Here is a 16,694-nt window from a genome sequence, read left to right on the forward strand (position 1 = left end):
TTGTTTGATTTTCTCATTTCATCTACAATAAAATGCATTACCATCATCTGGAAAGATGCCGAATTATTGTAAATTACACCTGGTGGGCCTGGATTATTTTCAACAGAAGAGGAGATGAACATGCACTTTGTAAGCTTTAGAAACTATCATTTGCCCAGTATTTAATATGGAAATGTCTTGATGAATGTGTTACTGGTCTTTAACTCAGTTGTTAATACTATTTTACATTATATTTGTTTGTCTTAATTATTAAGTGGCTTGTGTGATGTTAATAAACCCTGGAATATACTGTAGGTAGCAAGGACCCCCTGATAAGGATAAATATCCTGGGACAGGGTAAACGATATTTGAAAAAACAATCCCAGGCATAAACTGAGGAAAGTACACAATAGATTAAACAAACAGACTAGTTCAGTTAGAAAAAATATTTATAGTTTAATTTGATAAAAAAGGGGATAAAAATTAAACACATTGATCACAATTGATAAAAAGACTGATACATATGTATTCACAAATTAGATAAAAGGAAGGTTAAGTGGTCTCCAGTCAACGCGTTTCGACATATACAATATGTCTTCATCAGGACATTAACCATGAAAAAACTCTGTAAGACATAATTATTACATAAAATTATTATAGATGTAAAGTTACTATCACATGATTACTACTGAACTAGATTGACGTTTGTTTGCAGATTCTATTGGTACAAAGTACATTCTTCATTCCAAATTTATGGTAAAACCGCTCTAAGAAGACAACAGATTTGACAAGCTACCTATATTTACAAATGGCTGTTGGAAAGATACAAACACAAAAATTGATTTGGCATACAATACACTCTGATTGATCAATTTAGTTTAAACAGGATAGGGTTGTAATATATGTTCAAAAGCTACATAGGAAGACACCTTGGGTGCAGGATGATGTACATTTGCTTAAATTGTCTAGATATCGTTTTGGACAAGTTGCAAAACAAAAGAAAGTTATACTTGTTGGATAATTTCTGTTTAAGGTGTTTCGCATTATGAACATTTACCTGTTTTCATTTCAACTTTAATTAGTATAACTATTTTTAAAGGAGCATAAGCACATATTCACTCTCTGTCAATATATAAGTACAATATACAGGTAAAATACAAAAATAGATGATGGCATCTTTACTATAATGTGTACAGATGTCTATCACTAAACTATTTGTACAGCCAGTAGCAATAATCTACTAGAAGGAGGGGAGCGAAAAGATAAAAGAAAAGATAAGAAAAAGTAAAGTAGATAAGTGGTGTACAGTTATTATTATTATTTATATTATACCTGTCTAGCTAAATTAAAGTAACGCTCTTTTATTTAAAGAGATGGCCCATTAGCCGTACTGAAAATTATTGCATTCTTACCTATTGTACTGCAATATTAGGGGACAAGTGTTGAATCTGTTCTTTAGTATGTTCAACTTGTTGGAACAAGGTCAATAAATCCTAAAGAAAAAGATATGGTCACTCTAATGCGTAATTTAATAAAAATAGATGTCTTGGGTCAGTGGAAAGGTTTGTGTTGGCCTTTTCTTATTATTATTCCATCATTCTTACCCTAAAATTAGAGAATTATTGATCCCACACTCTCGATTCCGGACTTTAAAATTGGAGGCACAGTAGTTACTTAAAGGGCTGTTTGGGCTACCTATCAAAACAAAAAGTAGTGCACAATTTAGATTCGGATATAAATCACGAATACTCTGGTAATTATCAGAGTATGGCTACCGTAGCTTACCGTGTGAGAAAGAGGAGGTCACCTCTGGGGAGTGACAGTAGTTGTTGGTAGCAGCTATATATGAAGGCAATAGTTGCGGTAGTATGATTGGGCAGCTGCAGAGCTCCTAACTGAAAGAACAGTTGTATTTACATTACGCTTTTAGGAACTTGGTGTATACATGATATTGAGGCTGGTGCTTCACAAATCGGTAACATTAACATACCTTTCTAAATGTGATGTGGTAGCCCTCGCCAACACCGATAAATGTGGAAAAGCGCCGGGTTTTGAGTCAGGATACTACAGAGCGGTAAGCCCTATCACGGTGTAAAAGGGCGCATCATCAGCGTTCTCGGTAAGCCTCTTTAATCTCCGGTTAGGCTAGTTAAATTTTCTAACCTTTGCTCAAACGTAGGTCATACTTAAAGCGCCTTTTGTCTCAAACAGGAATTGTTTTTATCAAGGCGGCATCACAAACGTGCAGAAGTGAATGCGACCTCATTTAGAAGTGGCGCCCCCCTTTTTTCTTAAACGCTCAAGGTAAGCGATTTTAGCATGCACTTAACCATCTCTGCAAACTCCTTTGGAAGCCTCCTTCTATTTAAAATATCACTCTTTGTCCTCCACCCATAGGACTTATTTGGGTATTGATGCGCCCTTTTACACCGTGATAGGGCTTACCGCTCTGTAGTATCCTGACTCAAAACCCGGCGCTTTTCCACATTTATCGGTGTTGGCGAGGGCTACCACATCACATTTAGAAAGGTATGTTAATGTTACCGATTTGTGAAGCACCAGCCTCAATATCATGTATACACCAAGTTCCTAAAAGCGTAATGTAAATACAACTGTTCTTTCAGTTAGGAGCTCTGCAGCTGCCCAATCATACTACCGCAACTATTGCCTTCATATATAGCTGCTACCAACAACTACTGTCACTCCCCAGAGGTGACCTCCTCTTTCTCACACGGTAAGCTACGGTAGCCATACTCTGATAATTACCAGAGTATTCGTGATTTATATCCGAATCTAAATTGTGCACTACTTTTTGTTTTGATAGGTAGCCCAAACAGCCCTTTAAGTAACTACTGTGCCTCCAATTTTAAAGTCCGGAATCGAGAGTGTGGGATCAATAATTCTCTAATTTTAGGGTAAGAATGATGGAATAATAATAAGAAAAGGCCAACACAAACCTTTCCACTGACCCAAGACATCTATTTTTATTAAATTACGCATTAGAGTGACCATATCTTTTTCTTTAGGATTTATTGACCTTGTTCCAACAAGTTGAACATACTAAAGAACAGATTCAACACTTGTCCCCTAATATTGCAGTACAATAGGTAAGAATGCAATAATTTTCAGTACGGCTAATGGGCCATCTCTTTAAATAAAAGAGCGTTACTTTAATTTAGCTAGACAGGTATAATATAAATAATAATAATAACTGTACACCACTTATCTACTTTACTTTTTCTTATCTTTTCTTTTATCTTTTCGCTCCCCTCCTTCTAGTAGATTATTGCTACTGGCTGTACAAATAGTTTAGTGATAGACATCTGTACACATTATAGTAAAGATGCCATCATCTATTTTTGTATTTTACCTGTATATTGTACTTATATATTGACAGAGAGTGAATATGTGCTTATGCTCCTTTAAAAATAGTTATACTAATTAAAGTTGAAATGAAAACAGGTAAATGTTCATAATGCGAAACACCTTAAACAGAAATTATCCAACAAGTATAACTTTCTTTTGTTTTGCAACTTGTCCAAAACGATATCTAGACAATTTAAGCAAATGTACATCATCCTGCACCCAAGGTGTCTTCCTATGTAGCTTTTGAACATATATTACAACCCTATCCTGTTTAAACTAAATTGATCAATCAGAGTGTATTGTATGCCAAATCAATTTTTGTGTTTGTATCTTTCCAACAGCCATTTGTAAATATAGGTAGCTTGTCAAATCTGTTGTCTTCTTAGAGCGGTTTTACCATAAATTTGGAATGAAGAATGTACTTTGTACCAATAGAATCTGCAAACAAACGTCAATCTAGTTCAGTAGTAATCATGTGATAGTAACTTTACATCTATAATAATTTTATGTAATAATTATGTCTTACAGAGTTTTTTCATGGTTAATGTCCTGATGAAGACATATTGTATATGTCGAAACGCGTTGACTGGAGACCACTTAACCTTCCTTTTATCTAATTTGTGAATACATATGTATCAGTCTTTTTATCAATTGTGATCAATGTGTTTAATTTTTATCCCCTTTTTTATCAAATTAAACTATAAATATTTTTTCTAACTGAACTAGTCTGTTTGTTTAATCTATTGTGTACTTTCCTCAGTTTATGCCTGGGATTGTTTTTTCAAATATCGTTTACCCTGTCCCAGGATATTTATCCTTATCAGGGGGTCCTTGCTACCTACAGTATATTACCCACGGTTTCCGTGTGGGACCTGTCTTGTGCTTTTGCCTATTAAGTTACCGCTCAGTATATGTATCTTGTCAGGTCCTTGTCTCCATCTACCATCTGATTCATACCTCCTCTCTCTCTATTTTTCGTCTATCCATCTTCTATATCCTATAAAGATAAGTACATAATATGGCTCACATGGAAACATTTGGTTTTTCTGATGACGAATTCGCTACCCTTGTTGGTACAAGTATACCAGTAGGCACCAACTTTATGTCTAAACCGCAAACCAATAGTGACCTAGTTAAATTGTCAAACTTAAAAAAGAAACTAATAAGGATAGAAGCTCATGGTGAGTTTATGTTAAATTACCTTAAATCTGCCATCATTCCTTTAGGCTTACGTGTTAGAAATATCCCTGGATTATTTGTGGACATTAAGACCTTTATCCACAAATGGAGCCTGATAGCTAGTAGGTGCTCTAGGGACTTAATGATCCTTATTATATCTACTTCCAAGGAAATAGCTTCAGATATCAAAAAAGAAATAGAAGAGCTAGAAAATAAAATTAAGACGTCGACAGTGTTAACAGACGCAGATAAACAACTTGAATCCTTGAATAACGATATTTTGTCCTTTTCTGAGTACCTAACCAAAAGAAAGCAAGAGAAATTCGCCAAGGATAAAAAGTTCTACACCTTGGAACGAGCATATCCCTACTTAGGTGAAGGTTTTTATAAACCTGATAACCAACAAGGTGATGGTAACTATAACCACCAAAGAATAAATAACTTCACTGATTCGTCGGATCCCGAATCAGACAATGAGCAGAATTACCCGGACGATGGTCACTACAACCCCCAAAATGGCCGTAGGAACACTCGCCAGCCTTTTTTAGGGTACCGAGGAGGGAAACGGGGACGACAGAGGGTACGTTTTCAACCCACCACCCGGGGCCAACATCAGTCTTATCAACATCAAATGGAACCCCAACCTCAACATTATCTGGAAACCCGAAGCAGGCAATACCAAAGACAATGGATGTGATCCCCATATTTAATTTATCAAAACATAACCTCAAAATCTCAGACATCACCTTACTATCAAAGGGTTTGACCTTTGTACCCCATGCGAATGTCAATTTATTTGAACTATACCAGGATGTTCATTCATTTTTTAGAAAAATAAGATTACAAAAATTCTTTCTAGAGAGGACTGAAATGGAAAATGAAGAAATTGTGAATAACATTGTAGCCCTGCCCTCTACATTTACACCATCATTGGATCAGGTAGGTCCTGAGGTAGCCATTTTTGAGAAGGTGGTTCTTGCTAAATTAGAACAGGCCTTAAGGTTCATACCTAAACCAAGGTACAATATTACAAAAGAAGAGCATGACTCTTTGAGTGATCTGAAAAATGACAAATCCCTAATAATAAAAAGTAGCGATAAGGGAGGTGGTATCGTCCTTATAGACTGCCAGACATATGAGACTAACATGCTCCAGATGCTCAATGACAACCTTTTCTATAAGGAAGTTATAAACGACCCAACAAATAGAGTGATGAGAAAGATTCGTGAAACAACAAAAAGAGCATTAGACAGAAAAGTTATAACCAAAAAAGAATATGAATTTTTAAACACCTCTCAAGGCAAACTAGCATGCATTTATGGTTTGCCCAAGATGCACAAGAACCAACATGATCCACCTTATCGACCAATAGTGTCCACTATTGGTACCCCCACTGAAGCGATCTCTAAGTATGTTGACAACATCTTAAGACCCTACATATCCTTATCTCCATCCTACATTAAAGACACTGGGGAGATAATAACGAAAGTAGAAAACTTAACATTCAATGAAAATAAAGACCTCCTTGTTACATTAGATGTTGAAGCGCTATACAGTAACATCCCGCAGAATGGCGCTTTAGATGCGACCATGTGGTTTATTGATCTCCACCAAATACCGTGCAACAAACAATTTGTCTATGAGTGTCTGTCAATAGCACTACAGGAGAATGTTTTTCAATTTGGTAATCGTATGTACCAGCAGATCAAGGGTGTCAGCATGGGGGCGGCCATGGCCCCCTCGATAGCAAATATATATATGGCTCTTTTTGAGGCACGTAACATCTACAATGAGATGGCCCCATTCTACGAGTCTGTTTCCCACTGGTACAGGTACATTGATGATATTTTTTTCATCTGGACCAGTGGGGAACAGACTCTTGTGGAATTCTTAGAATGGATCAACCTTGCAGATGAAAATCTACACTTCACTGCTAGGTTTGACACCACAAAAGTAGAATTCCTAGATATATACATCAGGAACGGAGATAAAAAACTAGAAGTAGATCTATACACCAAACCCACCTCGAGAAATACTTTGCTCCATTTCTCGAGCTACCATCCCAGGAGCCAAAAAGATGGAATACCATTTTCACAGTTTCTCAGAGTAAGGCGCAATTGCACCAGCATCAAGGACTACGACACACAATCTGAAATAATGAAGAAAAAATTTATGGATAGAGGCTATCCGCATCGATTAGTCCGACAAGCTTATAAGAGAGCTAGATTTTATGATCGGGATGCACTTTTGAAACCTAAAAATGAGACCCAGGAAAAGAAATTGGTGTGTGTCACACGACACTCTACCATGAATGCTACCATCAGGCAGATAGTAAATGCTAATTGGCACCTGTTAAACATAGAGCACTCAAAACCCAAATTGAAGAAACCTATGTTTGCGCACCGCAGAAATAAGAACCTTAAAGATCTTATTGTAAGATCAAGACACATAGGTACCTCAGAAAGGCCTCCCTTTATACAGAAATCTATACAAGGATCCAATCCAGTGAAAGGCACCTCTAGATGCGGTTCTTGTCAATCTTGCAAGGACATCCTAACAGGAGAATCATTTCAACTAAATGGTTATGACTTCAAAGCCAGTGATCTATGGACGTGCAACACCAGCAATGTGGTGTATCTGCTCCTGTGCCCCTGTAATTTGGGGTATGTGGGTGAAACCTCCAGACCTATAAAGACCCGGCTAACAGAGCACAGGTCCGCTATCAAAACCAAGAAAGTATCTGCACCTCTTGTTGCTCATTATAATGACTACAATCATGCCCCATCTGATTTGAGATGGCGTATACTTGAGAAAATTAATACTCCTAACAATAAGGGAGGAGAGCAGATACGAAAGAAACGCGAAGTGTTTTGGATTTTCTCCCTCAACACTTTCACCCGGGGACTCAACAATGAATTACCCTGGGAGAATGCTATCTTATAAACCTTCTGTTTTGATCACCTGACTTTAACTGCTGAAATTTCCCATTCAGGACCTAGGGTTGGTTACACATAGGTAACTAACCTTATAGCCCTTCTCTTCAATATATGGTTACATATAGGTAACTAACCTTATAGCCCTTTTCTTCAAAATAAATATATTCTAATCTAAAAATATAAATTTGTTCGAATCTAAATGTATAAATCCAGTTTATTTGCCGTCCGGAAATCAAAACATGGAGTCGATATATATGCACTACATTGTTTAAAGATAATTGTTTACCCCTCGAAACATTTTTTGTTTTCATTTCTGCATCGTGTTTCTTACCAATGTTTTGCTTCCGGTGCGAAATAAACTGACAGACCACACGATAATATAGCCCGGTCCCCTTTAAAGAACACGCAAAGGAAAGCTTATCCAATTAACAACGCGCATATAAAAGCCCGCCACAGTCGACGTACCAAAGTCGCTCTCTTTTTGGAAACTGACTCGTCGGCAGACCCCCGGATGTAGCTGGCTATCATCAGCGTTCTCGGTAAGCCTCTTTAATCTCCGGTTAGGCTAGTTAAATTTTCTAACCTTTGCTCAAACGTAGGTCATACTTAAAGCGCCTTTTGTCTCAAACAGGAATTGTTTTTATCAAGGCGGCATCACAAACGTGCAGAAGTGAATGCGACCTCATTTAGAAGTGGCGCCCCCCTTTTTTCTTAAACGCTCAAGGTAAGCGATTTTAGCATGCACTTAACCATCTCTGCAAACTCCTTTGGAAGCCTCCTTCTATTTAAAATATCACTCTTTGTCCTCCACCCATAGGACTTATTTGGGTATTGATGCGCCCTTTTACACCGTGATAGGGCTTACCGCTCTGTAGTATCCTGACTCAAAACCCGGCGCTTTTCCACATTTATCGGTGTTGGCGAGGGCTACCACATCACATTTAGAAAGGTATGTTAATGTTACCGATTTGTGAAGCACCAGCCTCAATATCATGTATACACCAAGTTCCTAAAAGCGTAATGTAAATACAACTGTTCTTTCAGTTAGGAGCTCTGCAGCTGCCCAATCATACTACCGCAACTATTGCCTTCATATATAGCTGCTACCAACAACTACTGTCACTCCCCAGAGGTGACCTCCTCTTTCTCACACGGTAAGCTACGGTAGCCATACTCTGATAATTACCAGAGTATTCGTGATTTATATCCGAATCTAAATTGTGCACTACTTTTTGTTTTGATAGGTAGCCCAAACAGCCCTTTAAGTAACTACTGTGCCTCCAATTTTAAAGTCCGGAATCGAGAGTGTGGGATCAATAATTCTCTAATTTTAGGGTAAGAACGATGGAATAATAATAAGAAAAGGCCAACACAAACCTTTCCACTGACCCAAGACATCTATTTTTATTAAATTACGCATTAGAGTGACCATATCTTTTTCTTTAGGATTTATTGACCTTGTTCCAACAAGTTGAACATACTAAAGAACAGATTCAACACTTGTCCCCTAATATTGCAGTACAATAGGTAAGAATGCAATAATTTTCAGTACGGCTAATGGGCCATCTCTTTAAATAAAAGAGCGTTACTTTAATTTAGCTAGACAGGTATAATATAAATAATAATAATAACTGTACACCACTTATCTACTTTACTTTTTCTTATCTTTTCTTTTATCTTTTCGCTCCCCTCCTTCTAGTAGATTATTGCTACTGGCTGTACAAATAGTTTAGTGATAGACATCTGTACACATTATAGTAAAGATGCCATCATCTATTTTTGTATTTTACCTGTATATTGTACTTATATATTGACAGAGAGTGAATATGTGCTTATGCTCCTTTAAAAATAGTTATACTAATTAAAGTTGAAATGAAAACAGGTAAATGTTCATAATGCGAAACACCTTAAACAGAAATTATCCAACAAGTATAACTTTCTTTTGTTTTGCAACTTGTCCAAAACGATATCTAGACAATTTAAGCAAATGTACATCATCCTGCACCCAAGGTGTCTTCCTATGTAGCTTTTGAACATATATTACAACCCTATCCTGTTTAAACTAAATTGATCAATCAGAGTGTATTGTATGCCAAATCAATTTTTGTGTTTGTATCTTTCCAACAGCCATTTGTAAATATAGGTAGCTTGTCAAATCTGTTGTCTTCTTAGAGCGGTTTTACCATAAATTTGGAATGAAGAATGTACTTTGTACCAATAGAATCTGCAAACAAACGTCAATCTAGTTCAGTAGTAATCATGTGATAGTAACTTTACATCTATAATAATTTTATGTAATAATTATGTCTTACAGAGTTTTTTCATGGTTAATGTCCTGATGAAGACATATTGTATATGTCGAAACGCGTTGACTGGAGACCACTTAACCTTCCTTTTATCTAATTTGTGAATACATATGTATCAGTCTTTTTATCAATTGTGATCAATGTGTTTAATTTTTATCCCCTTTTTTATCAAATTAAACTATAAATATTTTTTCTAACTGAACTAGTCTGTTTGTTTAATCTATTGTGTACTTTCCTCAGTTTATGCCTGGGATTGTTTTTTCAAATATAATAAACCCTGGAAGTCACAGTTGCCAAAAAATAATAAGGCGATGCATCGTACAAACTATATTCTTCAAGTGAAACTGAGTCAAATGATGTTAAATAATGTAATTACTTGATGCTATAAGAAACAGATTAGTGTATTTTGGAATCCTTTCGAAGGAGACCATTTTATGTATGTGGCCTGCCACCGTATGTAGGAATGATTGTAGAGCTGAACAGAAGATTAGAATTCACAATTACAGAAAATAATTCACAAAAACAATGCCAGCTGAAGCTGATTGGGGTTTGAAGATGCCTCACAGCAGGACACCATTCAGCACTCTTCTGAAGAGAGCACACCATTTCCTAGTCCTTTCTCCCTTTATACACTACTTACCTTTTTTCATTTTCCTGCTCTTCCTCAGAAGTGTTTTATTGTATTTAGGAAAGCAAGACTCTTTAAGTGAGGTGCATGCGATTATTATTGTGTCTTGCAGCAAACCCACGGTGTTCCAAGCGCTGGATCAAGGTAGGCAGTAGCGGCTCGTGGAGGGAGTGCCATGGGGCGGCTGGCGGGGGAGGGACAGGGTGCGGGGTAGGCAACTCTGGCTCACGGCCGACCAGAGTGATGTAAACAAATAAATAAATAAAACGATTTCATTGCGCGCTCTAAAACGTCAAATGCGTTTCGGCACGCACAATGAAATTCATTTTATTTATTTATTTATTTACATTCCTCTGGTAGGTCATGAGCCAGAGTTTACTACCCCACGACCTGCCCCTCCCCCGCCCCGCCGCACTGCCTCGCAGTACTCCCTTCACGAGCTGCTCCTGAAGGTAGGATGAATTGGCCACCCAATGTTAGAACAATCAGGTCTTCAGATTTTTCTGGAACATAGTGAGAGAAGTACAGCTACACAGAGCTTCTGTGAGGTCATTCCTTAACTTCAGGTCCAGATACAGGAAGGAATTCCTTCCCATGCACACCAGATTGATTCTAGGTCACTTTACAGAGCGGTTGCTAGATCGAAGCAAGCCCGCATGCTGATATGGTTCTACCAGATCTTGGATATATTTTGGTCCTGTCTTAGATTTGGCCTACTGCAAATAGAACAAGCCTTACATTGTATACGCTTATCAACAGTCAACAAGTGGAGTTCATAGAAAAGGTTTAATACCAATGCACACTTCAGTAGGTGATAGAGTAGCTGCGCTGCAACATTCTGGACTCCCTGTAGGTGCCGGATGGCTGCCATATCTGTTTTCAGATATAAAAGTGTTCCCGCAGTTGATTATTCAAAGAATCAAGGCTCGAAGCACTGTTTTTTGCGTAGGTGGTGGTAATACCCCAAAGATCTATTCATCCCCCCTCAGCACCACGAAGCATGTGGAGGCCACCTTGGCTACCTGTGGCTTCATTTAAACCTCTCATCTAATCAGAAGCTAAGGTTATTTACCTTGGAAGACAATATTGGGTGGGTTCTGAAAGCCTCTGACCAATGCTGAGGTCTCCATACCCGTTTTTCCCAAGAACCATGACCTCGGTCTTTCACCATTAAGCTTTTTTGTGTTGGTTCCCATTCAGGTAGAAAATAATCCTGCTAAAGCATAGGTTTAAGTCTCCATTGCTGTGCCCCTGAACAGATGACAGTGAAAAGATAGTCTGTGTCATCGGTGTTTGAGAAAATAGTTAGTCTGTAACTTTCCACAACATCCGACTCTTGTTGCATAGGAAGCGGAAAGAAATACAAGGAACCAAAGGGCATATTAGCAAGGCGGGCGATATGAAATTATCCCCACTTTTCGGGCCGTTTTCGGCCGAGAAGTGGCAATAATTTCATCGCCCTATTAGCAAGCTGTCGCTAACAGCAGTTAGCAACAGTTTGTAGGCGATAGCGAGCAGTTTGAGGCTCGCTTTGCATGTCCACGATATTTATCGCTAATGACATGCAAAGTGGGTGTACCCAACCTTTTAGCGACTGAAAGCAGTCGCTAACATCGCTATCGCCTATTATCAACGCAGGCGGAGCAATACAAAAATTTGCGCTAAGCGCGAATATCGCTGAAAACTAAGGCCTGCTCAGACCACTTCTTAACCTGCATATACAATGGGAGTTAGATATTCAGGTTAAGACCCTATTGGCGTTAATGCCTGAATATCGCTGGATTTCCAGCGATATTCACGAATTAAGCCGCTATCGCTGGATATTTTATCGCATTTTAGATAATAGCACGTTATCTCTGCGATAATATCCGTCAATGCATGGCGATAGAAAACATGTTGCTAAGCTTATTTAGCGACAGATATTGCTTGTTGTTGATAATATGCCCCCAAGAGTTATGGAGATTAACTTGAGGTTTATTCCACAGAACGACTCATGACCGGTCTCCAACATGAAGTATCCCAGAATGACTGTCGACCCCATGAATACATTCCATGTAACACTGCCATTAACTATGACACCAATATATTCTACTAATACTTTCTACTGCACAGTTTGCATGTTGCAATGAACTCCTCAAATCCTCCTAAGAATACATATATAACACCATCTTCCTTTCTCAACACAAAAATAGAAACATTTAATATATACATAACGAAAAGTCAAATGCAACATGTGCTAAGAAAATACAAAATACATTACATGACATAATCTCCAAGCCTGATAGAAATGGTTCATACCCTTGTACTTCTTTTAGAATCTCCTCCTCACCAATACCATTTCTAGGTGTATCATCATCTCATTCCCTCAGAATTACAAACCTCTCCCCTTGTCCTATTTCTTCTCTCACGTCCACTTATACATCACAAACTCCATTCATCAACACCTCCAGATGAAACCAATCGCTCTTACTACTATTAGAATTACATTCAAAACTGTCTTTGAGATTATTTCTAATATTATCCGCTTGTCTCTTACTTAGAGTAACAATAACATTTTTATCCGACCAACCTTTATTTTCCAACAGACCAGCATGTCTGGAAACTCTTTTGACCATAGTGGGTCTGGAAAATGTAGATTCACCATTCATAACTTTGATGGGCTTTTTAACTACTATCCAATCACCAGGTGCAACATCCTTCTCCTTAACATGCTTTACATTGCCAAATTATTTGTAACCGTATTTTGTTTGCTCCTTGCCCACTCACGCACTTGTTTCAAATCCAAATCACCATAAACAACCCCACTTATCACTCAGCTACCCAGGCATTATGCTTGAAATGGGATTTCTACCTCTCAGCAACAGAAATTGAGCAACGCCCATAGTACTGTGTCACGTTATATTGTAACTCCTCAATTTCTGTTGTAGAAATTTTGTGACATTTGGTTTGCTCGCAACAGCTGTCTGAACTACCTCTTTCTACTTATGATTCACTCTCTCAACAAACCCATTGGAAGAAGGACTACATACAGGAACTCTAACATGTTTCACATCATGTTTCTTAAAAAACACAAAGTGTGTTCCGTTATCTGAGACAATTTCCTTAGGTGGTCCCTCTACTTGAAACAACTGCTCCAAAAACCAAACAACAGTCATGGAATCATTAGACTTAACAAACCAAAATACAACAACTTAGAAAAGTAGTCCACTGCTGCAATCAAATATTTATTCTCACAAAATACTGAAAGGTCCTGCAAAATATATGCCTACCTTTTAGCACAATATGGTAGCTCCACAGTACATAAAGGAGCAGTACCAACCCTCCAATGTTGATCAGAGCAAAAACATTGTCACAGCATGAGAGACAATCCATTCTGATGTTTTTTCCTCCTGGTACATATTTAATATTAAAATTAAACTCCTGTAATCTAGGTGAAAGTTTAATCAACCTGGAAGAGGCCTTATTAGAGCAACTATCATCAAGCATGTAAATTAAGGGTTAGAGGGGCATATTATCAAGGGGGTTTATCTCCGCTTTTTTGGCTTTAAAAGCCAAGAAAGCGGAGATAAAATTATCTCCCTATTACCTAGCTGTCGCTAACACCAGTTAGCGACAGCTAGTAGGAGATAGCGACCATCTTGGGCCCCACTTTGCATGTCAGTCATATTTATCACTAATGACATGCAAAGTGGGCGTGCCAAGATGTTAGCGACTGAAAACAGTCGCTAACATCGCTATCTCCTATTACCAACTTTTGGAGATATTCGCGCTAAGCGCGAATATCTCCAAAAGCTAACACCTGCCCTGAGCAGTTCTTAGCCATGTTATCCAATAGGAGGTGGATAACATGGCTAAGAGCATTAGCTCGGTAATGCATGAATATCGCTGACTTTTCAGCGATATTCATGCATGGCGGCGATTTTTATAGCATTTGCGGTAAACCTTGGTAATACCAAGGTTTATTTGCTGTAAAAATCGCCGCAGCTCAGCGGTAAATTTTTGTCTCTAACCAAGCAATAGCGATAATTATCGCTATTGCTTGGTAATATGCCCCTATGTTCTTTAACTAAATCAAACTTCATTCCCCAAACATACATTTGAAACTTTTCTGAAGATCATGAACACACCAACACACGTTCAATAGTGCTGTAGTTCTCAGCAGAATTAGGTTCTGCTGAGAACTTCCAGAGGCCCCACAACTGGATCAAGCCCTCTAGGAAGGACAGAACTCTCTCAGCAGAGTTCAGGGACGTTGGGGGTGAAGTCCTTTTGTTCCTGGGACTTCAGAACAGGGAGCCAGCTCTTCTCAGGGACTTGGAGATTCCTTCAAGACAAGGGACACAGCACAACAGCAAAGTCATTCCCCTCTCCTTGGCAGCAAAGCAACAGGTCAGTCCAGCAGAGCAGCAGCAGGACAGAATTCCTTCTTCAGATTCAGCTTTCTCCTTGGCAGAGGTTCCTTCTTGATTCCAGGATGAACTAATTTTCTGTTGTCAGGGGTCCTGTACTTTTACCCCTAAAAGTATTTGATCTCTTTGTGCAAGTGGGCCCTGAGCCCGGTCTGAACCAGTTCTGGGTGTTGCTTGAGCACTTTGTTTGCCTGGCTTCTCCTTTCCTTTCAGAGTGAGGGGCAGGGTCGTCAGCCGCCCAGCAGGAGTTGGAACCAGCATTGTGGCAAGCAGGCACAGCCCTATTCAGGCCCAGGTGCTAACTCCTCCCACCACTCAGGTTGCAAATGCAGTCATTCAGCCTAGGGCTGACTCAGCCAGCCTCCTGGGGAATCCCCAGCCCCTGTCACTCTCAAACCAGACAGTCAATACACAAACAGGCCAAGGCACACAGAAGGGTCAGACAAGAGAACAGCAACTTTCTAAAAGTGCTGTTCTCAAACACAGGATTTAGAAACAACCTTTCCTAAAAGATGTGTTATTAAATTCTGAGTTCAGGGATACTAGACTCTTATGTCCTATCTTGTTCCTATAGGAAGAAATGCTGGTAGCCACTGTAGCCAGCAACCCCCATGTTAACCTATAGAGCAAGATAGCCTTACATTAGTGAAAAACGAAATTGGCTGTAATTCACTACCAGAGCATTTCATCTGCACCAGTACATGCTCTACCTTTCACATACACTGCACCCTGCCCAGGGGGGTACCTTGGGCCTTCCATAGGGGTGACCAATGTGCAAAAAAAGGGAAGGGTTAGGCCTGGTCAGTGGGGACACTGACCAGGAGGACATGGCAGTTCGCAGACTGCACACAGGCACTGCAGTGGCAGATTTTAGGGCTACTCATGTGGGTGGCACAATCAGTGCTGCAGGCCCACTAATAGCATTTGTCATCACCAGCCCTGGCACACCCAGTGCACTTTACTAGGGACTTCATGGTGATACAAATATGCCAATCATGTACATCAAATCACAATAACAATTTACACAGAGAGCGTATGCACTTTAGCACTGATCAGCAGTGGTAAAGTGCTCAGAGTCCTATTGCCATCAGCCACAGGTCAGGAAAAATAAGGGAGGAAGAAGTAGAAAGTTTGGGGATGACCCTGCAAGGAGGGCCAGTTCCAACATTTACCAACAAATCATATATCCTCTGGAGAGGATGGCAATCAATTAGGATATTATGATTGTGTACTCTGAGATTGCCATACAAACGTATATCTACAGATTTGTTACAGACTATAACGGCAGCCAAAAACCACTTGGAAGAATCAACAGGTATTATACTCTGTTCACACATTTTGTTCAATAACATCCTTAGATCTTCTTTGACTGCTAATGATACAAGTCTCAATTCCTGTACAACAGATATGGCATTGCACTTAAGTTCAACTTTATACTCAAATTCTTTAGCCTATCAAATTGTTTCTATAAAAACTGTCTCAAATCTAGACAATCATTTTTGCACAGACTGTAGGGAATCAACACCCTGGACAGATTGTGTATGCTCACCCGAAAAAAAAGGAAAATCGCCCAAAACAGCAGGCTCTTCATGTCTAGCTCTCAAAATAATGCCCAACTTAGCTTGGGCTTGCCGAATCACTGACATAATATCAACGTCGCAAAATATTGTTGTCAAAAATATTGGAGGTGGAATATCGATGTCAAGAATATCTAAGTCCTATCTACATTTAGGTAAGTACAAAAATATAGAAAAAAATATATTGTTGTAAAAAATATCTTTTTTTAATGTTTAAAAATAATACAAAATTAAATAAATAATACATATAATTAAAATAAACATAATTAAAAATATATTTTAAATTATGAGTGATACATATAGCGGTCGATTCC

Source organism: Lissotriton vulgaris, chromosome 5 (assembly GCF_964263255.1).
Source record: "Lissotriton vulgaris chromosome 5, aLisVul1.2, whole genome shotgun sequence".
In the NCBI taxonomy this organism is placed as follows: Eukaryota; Metazoa; Chordata; class Amphibia; order Caudata; family Salamandridae; genus Lissotriton; species Lissotriton vulgaris.